Source organism: Ascidia mentula, chromosome 1 (genome assembly GCF_947561715.1).
Source record: "Ascidia mentula chromosome 1, kaAscMent1.1, whole genome shotgun sequence".
Taxonomy (NCBI): domain Eukaryota; kingdom Metazoa; phylum Chordata; class Ascidiacea; order Phlebobranchia; family Ascidiidae; genus Ascidia; species Ascidia mentula.
This window is the reverse complement of record NC_138566.1, coordinates 14,015,609-14,031,233: the sequence shown is the minus strand read 5'-3', so window position 1 is coordinate 14,031,233 and position 15,625 is coordinate 14,015,609.

Sequence of the window (15,625 nt, the reverse complement as noted above, 5' to 3'; positions counted from 1 at the left end):
TCGAGCACGTAACTGCTTGAAATTAAAGGGGCCAACAATTTGCGTATCAACTCAATATGTCATACAAATAAATGTCCCCTATAATATTACAAGCACAGCAATTAAAACATCGGTATGCAAATCTCTCACCTTTTTACTGACAGGCAGAAACCTGTACCGAAGCAAAATAAAGCCATTTCCAGTGATAAAATACTCCGTAAAATTCAAACTTCTTTAGCGATCAACAACAAAAAAGTAGCAAAAATTGCTTGCTAGACTGCCAGCTGCCATGGGATTAATGAGAGCAATGTGACGTCATAGACTTGTCTTTGTTTCTTCTTTCCCTCAGTTTGCATTTATGATTTTTGTGCGTGCACACAGGCAAAGTGTTTGTTTATATCTCGTAATCAAGTTTGCTGCTTGGTTTGACCACTTTCTATTTGGTATCCCAACATGTGGCGCGTAAGCAAGAGAAACATGGAAAAAAATGGCAAAGCTCGACAGTTCTTACTGTGGCAGAGTATAATTAAATGAAAAGAAATATCCAGGGGATTTAATTGATTCAAAAATGAAATCAGTCAGTAATCCCAACTGCTGATAAAAGAAGGCAAATTGACGCAGAATGTGATGCACCCGTTATAGTTTCTTAAAGCGTGTGTTAAAAAAAACGCACAAAGTTACGCTTGATTGCACATGCCAATAAGAGCCTGGAGTCTGCAGTAGCCTACTGCTGTACTGCTGGACGCAAGTACAGTCCCACAACTGTGATTTGAATAGTTCGTAAAGTCATACTCTGTGCCTTAATGGTAAACTTTTGAAAGGAAATTAGATTGAAAATGTTTTAACTCGATGAAATGCAGCCATATTTTGTGTTCAAGTGGTTTTATGGTGTGCCGCAGTGACAATGAAATACTGAGACAACGGTAAGGTAATATCTTTGACAACAGAATGTTTTTGGCAGTAATTGCATTTATCTATACGACGTGTAAGATCTACTAAAAAAAGTGCACTCAATTATAAAAACAGATTGGCTCTAACACTGCGGATTTGAGATTTCAATCTGGAGAAAAACTGATCATCAGCATAAGTCATATAATTTTCAAAATCATGCTGCATTGTTGGTGAATTTCTAGGAAAGATCTTTCTCATCTTATGAAAGGACATTTGCTGCATGATTACCTTCCATGCATTGAATGCTTCGAAACTGTATGTTTTCGATAAACATAGTGCCGATAGTATGTTTGTCCGAAAATTGCTGGCAATGAGATTTATATTAAAAGTAAATGTTTAACTATCACTCTCGTAACAATACAATCAATAAAAAGCCCTACTAAAATGTTTGCAAATGCGGAAGATGACTGCAAACATACAGAATAAATGAGAACACTAGATACAAAAAATCCTGTAGGAAATATTTTATAAACATCTATATGTAGAGAAACTATGCAAAGTTTAACAAAAATGGCAAAACATTTTCATTTTCACGGTTTTAGGTGTTTTTTAAAGCAGCAAAGCCATAACGCATATTATGAGACATTGTAATCTGTTTTGGGTGAGTACACAGCCACACATGCCAAATTTCAGTCCAATGTGAAAAGTAGTTTGGGAGTTATCAAACTTTCTCTCAAACTTTCCTTTTTGGTCGAAATTGGGATTTTTAAACCCCTGTATTTTGAAAACTACTGGGTTAATTTTGATAACATTGGTGTTGGTTGAAAAGGAATTGAACACAGATCCTATATCTGTAATTAGTTTTTAACTTTTTGTTTCCTTATTGCAATGACCTATTGATCTTTTTTATGACCCCGAAATACACCTTGTCGGGCGTGGTGCGGGGGTTATCAGATGTTCAATTTTTAGGTCCATCTCATAACTGAAACTTATCAAACAGTTGGAAGGGGTATATTTAATTTCCTTGCAATATCACCTTTAAAAACAAAATTTGGCATGTGTGACTGTGCCACTGTACTTTTTAAGTGTAAGGGTATAGAAGGTCATTTTTTGGTGATTCAACATGGAATGATCCGACTGCTGTGTGCATTGATTATTCCAGTTGTACTAATGTCAATGCTTTGTTGTTGTTTTTCAGGAAACCCAAACTGGCAGGCCTTTTTCATGACAGTGGATGACCATGTAAAGATTGTTTTGGGCCTTTTTGGAAGGTTTTTAGACCTTTCACGTCAAAGTATAGAAGACCCATCACAAAAGTTCCCTGAAAGCTACTTAGTTATCTACGATTTTGAATGACTTTTTCATACACATGTGTTATTTGCTTTGTCATGCATTATTGAAATGGTGTTGCAATAAATGGCGCCGGTCTGTGACCCGAAGGTTGCTTTTTCTGCAAAGTCAAATTTTATGCTTTTTGGTGTCAAAACTTGGACAATCAAACTGGTCCCAACGTCGAAAAATTCAAACATATTCTTGGATGGCCTCGCGTTAGCGTCAGAGTTGTACAGAAACCGAAGTCCACGAGTGAATGGAGTCGGAGTTTAGCAATGTTTGACTGTTTGGATTTGATGCAAAAAAATTCGTCCGAAATACTGGATTCTTTATATCTTTAACTGCAAGAGAAACTTTTAATATTCTTCAGTTGAAGTCGGGTTTTGCAATTATCACCAGGAGGAGTGCAGATTTTAGACATTTACAATAATCTCTAAAATAAAAGTGCACCTATTTCAACATTAAAGTAACCACCTTTCACGCGTGACTCCTAAAACCTTGTTTTTTTTGCGGGGTCGTCCAATACATGTCTATTACACACCTCTCTCCAATTGATTCAACTCCTTTCTACAGTGTATCCCAGCCGGAGAGAGGTAGGATTGAATTTGGATATCGCAATTGCCCTTATAGGTCAGCGGAGATTGACTGTTATAGTGCATCGATTCAAACGACTTTGCAAAATACACACTAATTTATTCACATTGCAAAATCGAGCGAAATTTTTTTTGAACAATTGAATCGACATATAGCTGCTACTGCCTTGGCACTATTAGAAAGGTAAAGCGGAAACGTTCAGTTTCTATTTTCCCGTTTTGAATTCCTAATAGAAGCTTTTCCTTGCAGAAGGTTTTGGAAGAAAACTCTTCTTGCGTTTTGACCAAACCACATTCCCCATCGTGTTAATGCCAAACTGGACATGATAGCCTTGAAGGGAATTAGACTTGCAAGGGCTTACAATTTGTCCTGAAGGCAGCTTGAAACGGACACTTCTTTCAGTGCGACTCTGCGCATCTCCATTACCTTCTAACATCGACTTATTTTCCGGCAACTCCACGATTCTGTTGTTTGAGGAGTGCAGACCTTTTTCTGCCTTGTAATATTCCAACCAATCCTCTTCGGTTGGACCTTGGCCTGGTACGTAATCTTCGTCCGCCTCATTGAGTGACTCGTTTCCGACTCTGTCGATGATTTCAATCAAACTGCGTGGACTGAGGTGTTTAGACGCCATGGTCTTCACGCCATATGTGTAACTGGTTGTAATCGGGGAGCGGCCGAGTTTTCGATTTGGAGACGAAACAACTTGTCCTGTAAAGTATCAAACAGTGGTTAAAACTTTAGGACCTACATGTGTATTAAATTGCAGAAATCCTGTTTACAAGGCCCTGTGACCTAATGCACCTGACGACTCTTCCGCTTGTTTCCCACCACCAAGTACTACCTGATTGAAATAGCCCAAAACCCCACTAAAACTACCCCAAACACCCTAAAGTTCGCTATGACACAGCACACGCATATGCGCTCATTCAACCGTCAAATTGACCCCCATGCATTGCTGGTTTGCTCTGTGACGTACTCATTCCATTGTGACAGAGGTCTACACGGTTGGGCATTTCCCACCACCGAAACTGATTTTCATAGAAATAGCGATATGCGTCCGTTAGCGAAATTTTTGAGCAAGTGTACATTCCACTTTTATTCCTTATCTCTAATTTCGAACTTACCGTAGGTCGCCGGTGACGTTATATTTTGTTCTTTGCCAACACGGCAGCTAATGGGTCAATTTTATTACCATCGCAAAAACACAAACAATTATCCTCCATGCTTATGGCTTACCGAACGTGACGGAGATATTTGGAGTCTTTCCATTCTCAAGTGTTTTGCCGGTTACGTCGCCATGCTGTTTACGTTTCCCCAATCGAGGTACCTGATAAAATGAACGACTGTTTTGTGACTGTGCATCAACCGATCAGGAAATTCCTTTACTTTTCGACGAAGATTTTGCATGGAGTGAGAACGTTGCGCAGCTTTTTCTGCCTTGTAATACTCCAGCCAATCCGCTTCTGTTGGACCTCCACATGGCACGTAATCTTCGTCCACGCCATTATTCGAGTCGTTTCCAACCCTATTGATGATTTCCATCAAACCACGTGGACTGAGTTGTTTGTACCCTGAAGACTTGGTAGCCTTTACGCTAGATGGGTAACAGGTTGTTGTAATAGGGGAGCGGCCGAGTTTGCTTGGTGATAATTTTGTATGTCGCCCCGAGTCAATGATGTTGTTGTCTTGAAGAGAAACAGCGACTGGTGGGCCGTCACCGGGTTTTAGTGCCCAACAATCAGCTTTTTCAACATCACCACATCGGCCCAGCGACCTAATGATCAACGACAAGATCCCAAAAATTGTCTCGCCGAAAACCTCTGGTGTAATAAACTTGGCCGGGTTTCGGGATACACGTCCGGTCTGCAAGAAAACCACCATCGAGATCTTCAATGGTAAAGGTTGCTTCCAAACCGCCGGGATGTGGAGTGTATTTTCGCATCGTTGCGATACAACCTGGCCTGTAAAACAAAACTCGGTATAAGCACCTGCATGGCAATCAAATCCAAAAATCCTCTGTTTAAACAGTTCCTAGGGCTGGTGACTCATTAATGGGCCTCTAATTTGGTACATTGCAGAGCACACAGCAACAAACAATTATGAAAAACTTTCCTTTGTGACGTCCTCTTTATATTGTGCCGCCAGAGGACTACAAAGTGGGCATTTCCCGCCGGCGAAACGTATTTTAATAGAAACACAGGTATGCGGCCTTCAATTCAGTCAATTTGATTTAACCGATATTTGCTACGTTCCGAGCTTACCACGTGCATTTGAAGTCTTCCGCTTGCATCTGGCTTCCCGATTTCCAAAACTTTTCGTGTTCTCCAACTTAAAATCTATACAACGACGTCATAGTGATTTTACAATGTTCATGCGATATGTTGCACCCGACGCTTACCGATAACACGACATTTGGGAAGACCACTACCAGTCGCGATAGTCGCACCTCCAAACCTGGTTTTCTAAAGATAAACCATTCGAATTAAAAAAATAAAACAGAAACTGATGTTTCACAATGACCAATAAGCAGGGTTGTCGGTGGCATGCAACCTCAAATATGAACGACTCAAGAATGAGCATGACTTGCTACATTGAGATTTTTTGTGAAGTTGTAACGAACACAACATTATGTATTCACAGAAATTTGAAGGCCTTTGCGGGGTTAAAATCCACAGTCATTAAGTATATGAGACTTACTTTTCCAAGTACAGGCGACGACACGGTTTTCCAAGCCCTGCAAAAGACAATACTTATTCGAGCACGTAACTGCTTGAAATTAAAGGGGCCAACAATTTGCGTATCAACTCAATATGTCATACAAATAAATGTCCCCTATAATATTACAAGCACAGCAATTAAAACATCGGTATGCAAATCTCTCACCTTTTTACTGACAGGCAGAAACCTGTACCGAAGCAAAATAAAGCCATTTCCAGTGATAAAATACTCCGTAAAATTCAAACTTCTTTAGCGATCAACAACAAAAAAGTAGCAAAAATTGCTTGCTAGACTGCCAGCTGCCATGGGATTAATGAGAGCAATGTGACGTCATAGACTTGTCTTTGTTTCTTCTTTCCCTCAGTTTGCATTTATGATTTTTGTGCGTGCACACAGGCAAAGTGTTTGTTTATATCTCGTAATCAAGTTTGCTGCTTGGTTTGACCACTTTCTATTTGGTATCCCAACATGTGGCGCGTAAGCAAGAGAAACATGGAAAAAAATGGCAAAGCTCGACAGTTCTTACTGTGGCAGAGTATAATTAAATGAAAAGAAATATCCAGGGGATTTAATTGATTCAAAAATGAAATCAGTCAGTAATCCCAACTGCTGATAAAAGAAGGCAAATTGACGCAGAATGTGATGCACCCGTTATAGTTTCTTAAAGCGTGTGTTAAAAAAAACGCACAAAGTTACGCTTGATTGCACATGCCAATAAGAGCCTGGAGTCTGCAGTAGCCTACTGCTGTACTGCTGGACGCAAGTACAGTCCCACAACTGTGATTTGAATAGTTCGTAAAGTCATACTCTGTGCCTTAATGGTAAACTTTTGAAAGGAAATTAGATTGAAAATGTTTTAACTCGATGAAATGCAGCCATATTTTGTGTTCAAGTGGTTTTATGGTGTGCCGCAGTGACAATGAAATACTGAGACAACGGTAAGGTAATATCTTTGACAACAGAATGTTTTTGGCAGTAATTGCATTTATCTATACGACGTGTAAGATCTACTAAAAAAAGTGCACTCAATTATAAAAACAGATTGGCTCTAACACTGCGGATTTGAGATTTCAATCTGGAGAAAAACTGATCATCAGCATAAGTCATATAATTTTCAAAATCATGCTGCATTGTTGGTGAATTTCTAGGAAAGATCTTTCTCATCTTATGAAAGGACATTTGCTGCATGATTACCTTCCATGCATTGAATGCTTCGAAACTGTATGTTTTCGATAAACATAGTGCCGATAGTATGTTTGTCCGAAAATTGCTGGCAATGAGATTTATATTAAAAGTAAATGTTTAACTATCACTCTCGTAACAATACAATCAATAAAAAGCCCTACTAAAATGTTTGCAAATGCGGAAGATGACTGCAAACATACAGAATAAATGAGAACACTAGATACAAAACATCCTGTAGGAAATTTTTATAAACATCTATATGTAGAGAAACTATGCAAAGTTTAACAAAAATGGCAAAACATTTTCATTTTCACGGTTTTAGGTGTTTTTTAAAGCAGCAAAGCCATAACGCATATTATGAGACATTGTAATCTGTTTTGGGTGAGTACACAGCCACACATGCCAAATTTCAGTCCAATGTGAAAAGTAGTTTGGGAGTTATCAAACTTTCTCTCAAACTTTCCTTTTTGGTCGAAATTGGGATTTTTAAACCCCTGTATTTTGAAAACTACTGGGTTAATTTTGATAACATTGGTGTTGGTTGAAAAGGAATTGAACACAGATCCTATATCTGTAATTAGTTTTTAACTTTTTGTTTCCTTATTGCAATGACCTATTGATCTTTTTTATGACCCCGAAATACACCTTGTCGGGCGTGGTGCGGGGGTTATCAGATGTTCAATTTTTAGGTCCATCTCATAACTGAAACTTATCAAACAGTTGGAAGGGGTATATTTAATTTCCTTGCAATATCACCTTTAAAAACAAAATTTGGCATGTGTGACTGTGCCACTGTACTTTTTAAGTGTAAGGGTATAGAAGGTCATTTTTTGGTGATTCAACATGGAATGATCCGACTGCTGTGTGCATTGATTATTCCAGTTGTACTAATGTCAATGCTTTGTTGTTGTTTTTCAGGAAACCCAAACTGGCAGGCCTTTTTCATGACAGTGGATGACCATGTAAAGATTGTTTTGGGCCTTTTTGGAAGGTTTTTAGACCTTTCACGTCAAAGTATAGAAGACCCATCACAAAAGTTCCCTGAAAGCTACTTAGTTATCTACGATTTTGAATGACTTTTTCATACACATGTGTTATTTGCTTTGTCATGCATTATTGAAATGGTGTTGCAATAAATGGCGCCGGTCTGTGACCCGAAGGTTGCTTTTTCTGCAAAGTCAAATTTTATGCTTTTTGGTGTCAAAACTTGGACAATCAAACTGGTCCCAACGTCGAAAAATTCAAACATATTCTTGGATGGCCTCGCGTTAGCGTCAGAGTTGTACAGAAACCGAAGTCCATGAGTGAATGGAGTCGGAGTTTAGCAATGTTTGACTGTTTGGATTTGATGCAAAAAAATTCGTCCGAAATACTGGATTCTTTATATCTTTAACTGCAAGAGAAACTTTTAATATTCTTCAGTTGAAGTCGGGTTTTGCAATTATCACCAGGAGGAGTGCAGATTTTAGACATTTACAATAATCTCTAAAATAAAAGTGCACCTATTTCAACATTAAAGTAACCACCTTTCACGCGTGACTCCTAAAACCTTGTTTTTTTTGCGGGGTCGTCCAATACATGTCTATTACACACCTCTCTCCAATTGATTCAACTCCTTTCTACAGTGTATCCCAGCCGGAGAGAGGTAGGATTGAATTTGGATATCGCAATTGCCCTTATAGGTCAGCGGAGATTGACTGTTATAGTGCATCGATTCAAACGACTTTGCAAAATACACACTAATTTATTCACATTGCAAAATCGAGCGAAATTTTTTTTGAACAATTGAATCGACATATAGCTGCTACTGCCTTGGCACTATTAGAAAGGTAAAGCGGAAACGTTCAGTTTCTATTTTCCCGTTTTGAATTCCTAATAGAAGCTTTTCCTTGCAGAAGGTTTTGGAAGAAAACTCTTCTTGCGTTTTGACCAAACCACATTCCCCATCGTGTTAATGCCAAACTGGACATGATAGCCTTGAAGGGAATTAGACTTGCAAGGGCTTACAATTTGTCCTGAAGGCAGCTTGAAACGGACACTTCTTTCAGTGCGACTCTGCGCATCTCCATTACCTTCTAACATCGACTTATTTTCCGGCAACTCCACGATTCTGTTGTTTGAGGAGTGCAGACCTTTTTCTGCCTTGTAATATTCCAACCAATCCTCTTCGGTTGGACCTTGGCCTGGTACGTAATCTTCGTCCGCCTCATTGAGTGACTCGTTTCCGACTCTGTCGATGATTTCAATCAAACTGCGTGGACTGAGGTGTTTAGACGCCCTGGTCTTCACGCCATATGTGTAACTGGTTGTAATCGGGGAGCGGCCGAGTTTTCGATTTGGAGACGAAACAACTTGTCCTGTAAAGTATCAAACAGTGGTTAAAACTTTAGGACCTACATGTGTATTAAATTGCAGAAATCCTGTTTACAAGGCCCTGTGCCCTAATGCACCTGACGACTCTTCCGCTTGTTTCCCACCACCAAGTACTACCTGATTGAAATAGCCCAAAACCCCACTAAAACTACCCCAAACACCCTAAAGTTCGCTATGACACAGCACACGCATATGCGCTCATTCAACCGTCAAATTGACCCCCATGCATTGCTGGTTTGCTCTGTGACGTACTCATTCCATTGTGACAGAGGTCTACACGGTTGGGCATTTCCCACCACCGAAACTGATTTTCATAGAAATAGCGATATGCGTCCGTTAGCGAAATTTTTGAGCAAGTGTACATTCCACTTTTATTCCTTATCTCTAATTTCGAACTTACCGTAGGTCGCCGGTGACGTTATATTTTGTTCTTTGCCAACACGGCAGCTAATGGGTCAATTTTATTACCATCGCAAAAACACAAACAATTATCCTCCATGCTTATGGCTTACCGAACGTGACGGAGATATTTGGAGTCTTTCCATTCTCAAGTGTTTTGCCGGTTACGTCGCCATGCTGTTTACGTTTCCCCAATCGAGGTACCTGATAAAATGAACGACTGTTTTGTGACTGTGCATCAACCGATCAGGAAATTCCTTTACTTTTCGACGAAGATTTTGCATGGAGTGAGAACGTTGCGCAGCTTTTTCTGCCTTGTAATACTCCAGCCAATCCGCTTCTGTTGGACCTCCACATGGCACGTAATCTTCGTCCACGCCATTATTCGAGTCGTTTCCAACCCTATTGATGATTTCCATCAAACCACGTGGACTGAGTTGTTTGTACCCTGAAGACTTGGTAGCCTTTACGCTAGATGGGTAACAGGTTGTTGTAATAGGGGAGCGGCCGAGTTTGCTTGGTGATAATTTTGTATGTCGCCCCGAGTCAATGATGTTGTTGTCTTGAAGAGAAACAGCGACTGGTGGGCCGTCACCGGGTTTTAGTGCCCAACAATCAGCTTTTTCAACATCACCACATCGGCCCAGCGACCTAATGATCAACGACAAGATCCCAAAAATTGTCTCGCCGAAAACCTCTGGTGTAATAAACTTGGCCGGGTTTCGGGATACACGTCCGGTCTGCAAGAAAACCACCATCGAGATCTTCAATGGTAAAGGTTGCTTCCAAACCGCCGGGATGTGGAGTGTATTTTCGCATCGTTGCGATACAACCTGGCCTGTAAAACAAAACTCGGTATAAGCACCTGCATGGCAATCAAATCCAAAAATCCTCTGTTTAAACAGTTCCTAGGGCTGGTGACTCATTAATGGGCCTCTAATTTGGTACATTGCAGAGCACACAGCAACAAACAATTATGAAAAACTTTCCTTTGTGACGTCCTCTTTATATTGTGCCGCCAGAGGACTACAAAGTGGGCATTTCCCGCCGGCGAAACGTATTTTAATAGAAACACAGGTATGCGGCCTTCAATTCAGTCAATTTGATTTAACCGATATTTGCTACGTTCCGAGCTTACCACGTGCATTTGAAGTCTTCCGCTTGCATCTGGCTTCCCGATTTCCAAAACTTTTCGTGTTCTCCAACTTAAAATCTATACAACGACGTCATAGTGATTTTACAATGTTCATGCGATATGTTGCACCCGACGCTTACCGATAACACGACATTTGGGAAGACCACTACCAGTCGCGATAGTCGCACCTCCAAACCTGGTTTTCTAAAGATAAACCATTCGAATTAAAAAAATAAAACAGAAACTGATGTTTCACAATGACCAATAAGCAGGGTTGTCGGTGGCATGCAACCTCAAATATGAACGACTCAAGAATGAGCATGACTTGCTACATTGAGATTTTTTGTGAAGTTGTAACGAACACAACATTATGTATTCACAGAAATTTGAAGGCCTTTGCGGGGTTAAAATCCACAGTCATTAAGTATATGAGACTTACTTTTCCAAGTACAGGCGACGACACGGTTTTCCAAGCCCTGCAAAAGACAATACTTATTCGAGCACGTAACTGCTTGAAATTAAAGGGGCCAACAATTTGCGTATCAACTCAATATGTCATACAAATAAATGTCCCCTATAATATTACAAGCACAGCAATTAAAACATCGGTATGCAAATCTCTCACCTTTTTACTGACAGGCAGAAACCTGTACCGAAGCAAAATAAAGCCATTTCCAGTGATAAAATACTCCGTAAAATTCAAACTTCTTTAGCGATCAACAACAAAAAAGTAGCAAAAATTGCTTGCTAGACTGCCAGCTGCCATGGGATTAATGAGAGCAATGTGACGTCATAGACTTGTCTTTGTTTCTTCTTTCCCTCAGTTTGCATTTATGATTTTTGTGCGTGCACACAGGCAAAGTGTTTGTTTATATCTCGTAATCAAGTTTGCTGCTTGGTTTGACCACTTTCTATTTGGTATCCCAACATGTGGCGCGTAAGCAAGAGAAACATGGAAAAAAATGGCAAAGCTCGACAGTTCTTACTGTGGCAGAGTATAATTAAATGAAAAGAAATATCCAGGGGATTTAATTGATTCAAAAATGAAATCAGTCAGTAATCCCAACTGCTGATAAAAGAAGGCAAATTGACGCAGAATGTGATGCACCCGTTATAGTTTCTTAAAGCGTGTGTTAAAAAAAACGCACAAAGTTACGCTTGATTGCACATGCCAATAAGAGCCTGGAGTCTGCAGTAGCCTACTGCTGTACTGCTGGACGCAAGTACAGTCCCACAACTGTGATTTGAATAGTTCGTAAAGTCATACTCTGTGCCTTAATGGTAAACTTTTGAAAGGAAATTAGATTGAAAATGTTTTAACTCGATGAAATGCAGCCATATTTTGTGTTCAAGTGGTTTTATGGTGTGCCGCAGTGACAATGAAATACTGAGACAACGGTAAGGTAATATCTTTGACAACAGAATGTTTTTGGCAGTAATTGCATTTATCTATACGACGTGTAAGATCTACTAAAAAAAGTGCACTCAATTATAAAAACAGATTGGCTCTAACACTGCGGATTTGAGATTTCAATCTGGAGAAAAACTGATCATCAGCATAAGTCATATAATTTTCAAAATCATGCTGCATTGTTGGTGAATTTCTAGGAAAGATCTTTCTCATCTTATGAAAGGACATTTGCTGCATGATTACCTTCCATGCATTGAATGCTTCGAAACTGTATGTTTTCGATAAACATAGTGCCGATAGTATGTTTGTCCGAAAATTGCTGGCAATGAGATTTATATTAAAAGTAAATGTTTAACTATCACTCTCGTAACAATACAATCAATAAAAAGCCCTACTAAAATGTTTGCAAATGCGGAAGATGACTGCAAACATACAGAATAAATGAGAACACTAGATACAAAACATCCTGTAGGAAATGTTTATAAACATCTATATGTAGAGAAACTATGCAAAGTTTAACAAAAATGGCAAAACATTTTCATTTTCACGGTTTTAGGTGTTTTTTAAAGCAGCAAAGCCATAACGCATATTATGAGACATTGTAATCTGTTTTGGGTGAGTACACAGCCACACATGCCAAATTTCAGTCCAATGTGAAAAGTAGTTTGGGAGTTATCAAACTTTCTCTCAAACTTTCCTTTTTGGTCGAAATTGGGATTTTTAAACCCCTGTATTTTGAAAACTACTGGGTTAATTTTGATAACATTGGTGTTGGTTGAAAAGGAATTGAACACAGATCCTATATCTGTAATTAGTTTTTAACTTTTTGTTTCCTTATTGCAATGACCTATTGATCTTTTTTATGACCCCGAAATACACCTTGTCGGGCGTGGTGCGGGGGTTATCAGATGTTCAATTTTTAGGTCCATCTCATAACTGAAACTTATCAAACAGTTGGAGGGGGTATATTTAATTTCCTTGCAATATCACCTTTAAAAACAAAATTTGGCATGTGTGACTGTGCCACTGTACTTTTTAAGTGTAAGGGTATAGAAGGTCATTTTTTGGTGATTCAACATGGAATGATCCGACTGCTGTGTGCATTGATTATTCCAGTTGTACTAATGTCAATGCTTTGTTGTTGTTTTTCAGGAAACCCAAACTGGCAGGCCTTTTTCATGACAGTGGATGACCATGTAAAGATTGTTTTGGGCCTTTTTGGAAGGTTTTTAGACCTTTCACGTCAAAGTATAGAAGACCCATCACAAAAGTTCCCTGAAAGCTACTTAGTTATCTACGATTTTGAATGACTTTTTCATACACATGTGTTATTTGCTTTGTCATGCATTATTGAAATGGTGTTGCAATAAATGGCGCCGGTCTGTGACCCGAAGGTTGCTTTTTCTGCAAAGTCAAATTTTATGCTTTTTGGTGTCAAAACTTGGACAATCAAACTGGTCCCAACGTCGAAAAATTCAAACATATTCTTGGATGGCCTCGCGTTAGCGTCAGAGTTGTACAGAAACCGAAGTCCACGAGTGAATGGAGTCGGAGTTTAGCAATGTTTGACTGTTTGGATTTGATGCAAAAAAATTCGTCCGAAATACTGGATTCTTTATATCTTTAACTGCAAGAGAAACTTTTAATATTCTTCAGTTGAAGTCGGGTTTTGCAATTATCACCAGGAGGAGTGCAGATTTTAGACATTTACAATAATCTCTAAAATAAAAGTGCACCTATTTCAACATTAAAGTAACCACCTTTCACGCGTGACTCCTAAAACCTTGTTTTTTTTGCGGGGTCGTCCAATACATGTCTATTACACACCTCTCTCCAATTGATTCAACTCCTTTCTACAGTGTATCCCAGCCGGAGAGAGGTAGGATTGAATTTGGATATCGCAATTGCCCTTATAGGTCAGCGGAGATTGACTGTTATAGTGCATCGATTCAAACGACTTTGCAAAATACACACTAATTTATTCACATTGCAAAATCGAGCGAAATTTTTTTTGAACAATTGAATCGACATATAGCTGCTACTGCCTTGGCACTATTAGAAAGGTAAAGCGGAAACGTTCAGTTTCTATTTTCCCGTTTTGAATTCCTAATAGAAGCTTTTCCTTGCAGAAGGTTTTGGAAGAAAACTCTTCTTGCGTTTTGACCAAACCACATTCCCCATCGTGTTAATGCCAAACTGGACATGATAGCCTTGAAGGGAATTAGACTTGCAAGGGCTTACAATTTGTCCTGAAGGCAGCTTGAAACGGACACTTCTTTCAGTGCGACTCTGCGCATCTCCATTACCTTCTAACATCGACTTATTTTCCGGCAACTCCACGATTCTGTTGTTTGAGGAGTGCAGACCTTTTTCTGCCTTGTAATATTCCAACCAATCCTCTTCGGTTGGACCTTGGCCTGGTACGTAATCTTCGTCCGCCTCATTGAGTGACTCGTTTCCGACTCTGTCGATGATTTCAATCAAACTGCGTGGACTGAGGTGTTTAGACGCCCTGGTCTTCACGCCATATGTGTAACTGGTTGTAATCGGGGAGCGGCCGAGTTTTCGATTTGGAGACGAAACAACTTGTCCTGTAAAGTATCAAACAGTGGTTAAAACTTTAGGACCTACATGTGTATTAAATTGCAGAAATCCTGTTTACAAGGCCCTGTGCCCTAATGCACCTGACGACTCTTCCGCTTGTTTCCCACCACCAAGTACTACCTGATTGAAATAGCCCAAAACCCCACTAAAACTACCCCAAACACCCTAAAGTTCGCTATGACACAGCACACGCATATGCGCTCATTCAACCGTCAAATTGACCCCCATGCATTGCTGGTTTGCTCTGTGACGTACTCATTCCATTGTGACAGAGGTCTACACGGTTGGGCATTTCCCACCACCGAAACTGATTTTCATAGAAATAGCGATATGCGTCCGTTAGCGAAATTTTTGAGCAAGTGTACATTCCACTTTTATTCCTTATCTCTAATTTCGAACTTACCGTAGGTCGCCGGTGACGTTATATTTTGTTCTTTGCCAACACGGCAGCTAATGGGTCAATTTTATTACCATCGCAAAAACACAAACAATTATCCTCCATGCTTATGGCTTACCGAACGTGACGGAGATATTTGGAGTCTTTCCATTCTCAAGTGTTTTGCCGGTTACGTCGCCATGCTGTTTACGTTTCCCCAATCGAGGTACCTGATAAAATGAACGACTGTTTTGTGACTGTGCATCAACCGATCAGGAAATTCCTTTACTTTTCGACGAAGATTTTGCATGGAGTGAGAACGTTGCGCAGCTTTTTCTGCCTTGTAATACTCCAGCCAATCCGCTTCTGTTGGACCTCCACATGGCACGTAATCTTCGTCCACGCCATTATTCGAGTCGTTTCCAACCCTATTGATGATTTCCATCAAACCACGTGGACTGAGTTGTTTGTACCCTGAAGACTTGGTAGCCTTTACGCTAGATGGGTAACAGGTTGTTGTAATAGGGGAGCGGCCGAGTTTGCTTGGTGATAATTTTGTATGTCGCCCCGAGTCAATGATGTTGTTGTCTTGAAGAGAAACAGCGACTGGTGGGCCGTCACCGGG